Genomic DNA, 6,014 nt, shown 5'->3' on the forward strand with positions numbered 1-6,014 from the left:
GGACAATAAAAATAGTAATAGTTTACTTTTCTGTCAATCAGCAACAACACTTTATTAGGATAAACGATGACATTGAACACTTAGTTGGGAAACAAACTGTAGTACATTCAATGAACTTATTCTTACATCTAGCTTGAGGTCAGTGACGTCCTGGGCCTTCGTAGCCCAAAATGCAAATGCACATATGGAGCAACTCAAATGCCTGTAAATCTGTAAGTTTCACAACTGGAATGGTCTTAATGAAATTCCCAGAATGGGTGTTTTCATTGTCAGCTCCCATTTGCAAGCCGAGGCGAGTGAAACTGATCAGAGAGAAACAAAAAGCCCGGGTCTGTCCCTCCCTCACGCAGACACTCGCACCCACAGATGTCACACATCTACATGAGTGATCCCTGGGCTTTGAAACCCCTTAGCTGTAGAGACGTTGATGTGCTTTAGATGAAGAGCTATATGTGGGTGGATCTCGTGTTTGGCTTTATTGAAGCTGTATGTAAATCTCCAGGTCACAAGACTGTTGAACAAACGCTTGGATGGTGTTCCAGTGCCTTCATCACGGTTAGGTTGACATTTCTTGATGCCTCTTAGCTGAAACCGCTCTTACTAGCTGGCATTTGGAGGGAAAAGACAAAAAAGAAGCTGGTCTGCTTATGATTTCGTCAGTGTGCAACAACTCAGTGTTTTTCTCCTTTCTTGTTGGTCAATGAAAGTCCGTCTCACTGTAACCCTCATGCAAATACGCATGATTATGAGCGTTCCCTCAATTCTCTAAGTCATCTTGATTGAGTGTGGCAGGCGAAGGAGGGAATGGATATAATGGACTCCGGCAACTTTAATGAGACAAATCTCAGCTGCGGGCTGACATTTTGAAATAGTCCTTGTGAATGACAGTGTCAGCAGTCACCTTTTCCAAAGCTTTTCAGGGATTGTCCCTGTAATGATGTAGAGAATTAAGATGGCCTCCAAGGCGGTGGAGATGAGAGCCATGGGATTACAGTGCAAAGCCACGCCTCTTGAATTACCTCCTCAACCACACCCCAAATAAAGGACAGCTCTCTTGCGATGACTACATTTCATCACCCTGAGATTTGATGGAGGGATTAGGGTGAATGCTGGTTGTTGACCACTGTGAGATTTGTTAAGATGAGCTGTCCCTCACATTAAGTGCCCCGCCCTTGCCTTCATCTGATTCTTCCTCCTTGTTGTGCTTCAGGTGGCAGATGGGGACAAGCTCTGCTGTCATTACAAACTTAATAAGAGCAGAAGTGAGATTGATGAGAAAAACACAGGCATCAACTGCTCTTTTAATTAACTCTTGTCCCATAATGGTGCTCGGACAGAGGCACTGAGCAAAGAATGAGACGTTTTCTTTCACTTTCCATCCCTTTCTGTTTTGTTGCCTCGCTCGCCCCCGATAATGAACAGCCTTCTGGGACCCAATTACATCCAAGGCTGCATTAGGAGCACAGCAGGCCTGGTGGAAACTTCAGCTGAGTTTCCCCTCATCCCCCCTTCCGCCCCTCCACTCCCTGTTACTCTGCTGGACACGGCCTTCACTTGATTGAATTTTTAATGTTACACCCCCACATACAAACACTCTCACACACACACCCATCATCTTCTGTAGTCCCTTACCTTCACCAGTTCTGAACCCACATGTGGTTTACGATGGAAGCAGGAGGCCATGTATGCGTGTTGTTGGATGTCCTTCACTTGATAACAGCCTGTGCTGATCGAGAGGCTTTATATACAATGTGTTGTGACCCTACAATATATGGCATATTCTTAAAATGAATCGTAAGAAAGAGATTAGAATCAGTTAGCTGTGGTATTTTAAAAATGAATAAACACTGATTAAGTCAGTGTTGTAGATTATTTTAGGTCAATCAACAAACAATGTTTTTATTTAACCAAAAGCAAACATTTTAGCATAGCATTTTTACCTTTATATTACACTTATATTTGCTGTGTAAATGTCAGCATGTCAAGAACACAAACACATATGCCACCATTTTAAATCCCATTTAAGGTAAATAATAAGTCACAGCCAACACAATTTACTCCAAAGACTAATTAGCATAAAACAATGTCTGAATAAAATGTCATGCTATTCCATCCAAGATATTTTACTCAGGACCTAGCGACATTGGCACACTTATAGCCACACTAGTGACTAAAGTCCTCCCAAAGGTCAACTCTACAGGTATATTACAGGCTTATCGCATGCATATTACAAGCATATCCACCATCTGGGAAATCACATTATCTAATATTGGTCACCATTTTTTGTGTTCACATTCTGGTCCGGAGTATTCACAGTTCACTAGAGCCTGGGAGGATATGTGATGGCTGAATGTCTTCTAGATGGGGGCCGCCTTTAAATACAATGCTTGGGGACATCCAACGCATTAATAACAATTATTGGTGTTCTTTAGTTTCCTCAGACACCTTAAGTGTGGCGTATTGACTGCTATACTGGAAAGAATGTTGCCTATTGATCCAAGGCAGAAACCGATGGTGTCTTCTTCCTGTGAGGCTTGAATTAGTCCTTACATGCTGCCACTGAGTAAATAACTTACCTGCTGTGACCCTGCGACTGGAGAGACACTTTTTGTGTGAACTCATGGTATATCTTCAGGGGCTTCTGACAAGTCAAACCACCAAGAGATGAGCACCACCAAGTGCATGGAATAGTAAGAGGCTGCAAGAAACAGTAAACCGATGATAGCTCTAACTGCACTAACACTTTCGTTCACTACAACTCCTGCAAGAGGAAAATTAATACTTTTTAATATTGATTGTTTAAGCCGACATGGTTTTTTAAACATGAACTGCTGTTTTCATAAACTTTACTTTTGGTCTGTATAAAGTCAAAGGGAATTTTACCAAACAAAACGGGCATAGTTTACTTCTGTCAAATGCAAGAAATTTGTTGCGGCATGCAGTAATGTTTTTACTGGTCCATTGTCTTATCCCTAACCAACACTTTGTGTATGCTGTACTACCATGCTTGGTCTACCTCTCTGTGGACTGTATGGTTACTAACAGCTCATCCACTATTGCTTAGGGGTCTTATTTTGTTCTAGAAGAAAGACTTTATACTGTCAAACTCAGACATCCCATGTGATTGAAGGCCGATGGGCATGGAACTCTCAGAGCTGCCCTCAAAGCTGCAACAATGCCTGCCTTCACACAGCCAACTTGTGGTGGGTGGAGTGGAAGAACAAAGGCAGACTTGTTAGGGTTTAGATGCCTTTATTATTCTTTTATTTGGCTGCAATTTCTTGTCTATCTGCCCATATTCATTAAGATTTGGCTCCACTGGCTTGTGGGGTCTGTGGCTCTAGGAATAGTTACAATATGTGACTCAAAACACATTCAGCGCTTCATTTTTCTTTTGTTGAAATCAACGTACAGAAACATAGTCATTAAAAATGGATTAAAATGAAATTGAGCTCATCATGTATTCAACTTGATTGTGCTAAAAAATAATGAAATCAAAGCTCTGATGTGATCTAGCATATCTGGGTACACAATTAAATTTGATTAATAATAAAGCAGTTTTCGCCGACAAATATAGTTACTTATTATGTATGATACAGAAAGCTTTTCAATTACAACTAGTTCAAGTTCAATTTATTAACTTTTATTGCACACATTCTGAGGATTACAGTAACATCTAGCATCGAAGCAAAAATAACATCTGTTAAATCAAGACTGCATGCAAAATAACAAAACTGTACTTTACACTCAACTATACACAAGCATTTGTGTAAATAGTATTGTAAAATACATTCTTGAAAACTTGTTGAGGTTTACAAATCCTCTTTTATAAGTATTTAATAGATAAATGTCCGTCCCTGGGTTTGGAGAGGTGGAATCTGCCTTCTCAAAGTAACGACTAATGTCATCTGTAGTCTAATAAAATATACTGTTGCTGCATTCAGGGAAATCAAGATCCAGTGTTTTTGGAGCTTAGGGACTTAAAGACAGAGGATATTTTTGCCAACTTTATGGAAGTGTAATACCAAATTGCTAGAGTGCCCATTAATCAAAAGAATTAAAAGTTCTCAAATACTAAATGTTCTCAAGCGTCAAAATGTCATATTTATTTCAATATTTCAATATCCAGCCTGATGACACCTCATATGTATAAGGGTTAGTGTCATTAGTCCATCACACACTTTTTGTGCCGGACACCATCACAAGTCCTACAAAGGCACTGAGCAGGTTTTCAGCAGCAGCTGTGTCACTGAGGCCTTGTCGATGGAGAGTAGCTGGGGGGGAAAAACATTGACTGTCAGCTGGCAAAATCACAAGGGCTAAAATCCCGCTGTAACAATGTCGGCCAAATCCCCAATCAGCAATTACTTGCTATGCTCTTGTCTGTGTCAAAACACTCCCTTTATACACGATTGATGGCTTTTTTATTTGTAAAGCAGGTCTCTAACTAGATGTAAATTCTAACAGAATGCAAATTTGCTCAGTTTATTCTGACCGAGCTTCCGCAGTGTCCCAATCCCTCTTAAGCTTCTTGTTGACCGCGTCTGCCAGCTTTGTGTACACAATTGGCTCCTCAGCAATTCCAACAGCATCGTTAATGTCTGCCCTTTTGTGCTGCTCAATTCTACCGGAATAAACAGAATCACACATGCAAAATTATTTTCGAACACAGATAATTAGCCGAAAAAAACAAATGAATAATAATGCTCATCTGTAATGTTATAACTTTTAAGCATGGGAAAAGGAGGTATATGAATGCCAAGGGAAATGAGCTTATCAAATAAAGCTTGAAAATGTGCAGTGAATGAAATGAGTCAATCATTTTAATGTGAGATGGGAGCCCTGAGGAGAATAAATAAGCAATCGTCACATCATGCAGGGAGAACAAATGAGCATTGTACACAATTAGGGAGGGTCACATTCTGCCAGAGCTGTGAGCGTGGGATGGGCTAATGAGCTGTGTAAGTGTGTGTGTGTGTGTGTGTGTGTGTGTGTGTGTGTGTGTGTGTGTTTGTGAGTGTGTGTATCGGAAGAGAAAGAGGAAGTAAAAGATGTAAGAAATGAACCCGCGGCCCTTAAAATTCTGATGTACAGACAAAGACAGCCAGACACACAAGCGGCAAGTCAGGCGAGATACAAAGACAAAAGTAAGGGGATTGGTGGAAAAAGAGGTAGGCTATCAGTCGACTTGGCATCTGGAGCAAGATGTGCAGTCAGACAGGGCAATGGGCAGGTACATCAGCCAAACAGACAAAAAGAAGAGAAGTGCCTCAGAAGGACCAACGGCACAGAGCTTTCAAAGGCGACTCATAGTTATTAACTATTCAATCACATAAAGGAGAGCTGAAGGCGTGAAAGGTTGCGGACTGAAGCACTTTTGCTTCAGTGCATTAAGAGCCTGGTCCAGCACTCTTTCTGCGTGAAAGAGAAATAGATTGCCTCCCAGGAAGATGACTGCTCAAATGGGTTGGCTTTTTCCCCTAATAACAGCAATCTGCTGTGAAAATCTAATCCCAAGTACCATTTACACAGAATCTAGGTAACTTTTGCTCAGAAAAACATACAAAATGTATATTTTATTCCCACAGCGCAACAGGAAGACCAAATTGCTAATGAACACCATGCTGATAAAAAATGCACATGTTAAAAGGACATTGTGGGTATGTTTTAAAAGTGTCCCAAATAAAAATAGAATTCTTTACAAGAGCATAAAATGTATTTGATCGTATAGACATGGTTGTGCATGACCAATTCATAAAAAGGCAAATCTTCAAGTGAAACACTTACAATGTTGATAACCTGAGTGACATATAACAACAAACCAAGCATAAAAACTGCCCCTCAATTGGAGTAATAGCTCCATGGTTGGCATTTAATTCAGATATGGATGCACCCTTTAAGCCCCCCGCTCTCCTTCTCGCTGGCCTAATTCCCCCTCCTCAGTGGTGGATAAGAGGGATCAGAAATCCATCCATATGCATGGCCAACTATCTGTAGAGGGGATGTCAGGTCTC

This window comes from Clinocottus analis, unplaced genomic scaffold (assembly GCF_023055335.1).
Source record: "Clinocottus analis isolate CAN_PGR_092001 unplaced genomic scaffold, fCliAna1.0.p SCAF_33, whole genome shotgun sequence".
Lineage (NCBI taxonomy): Eukaryota > Metazoa > Chordata > Actinopteri > Perciformes > Cottidae > Clinocottus > Clinocottus analis.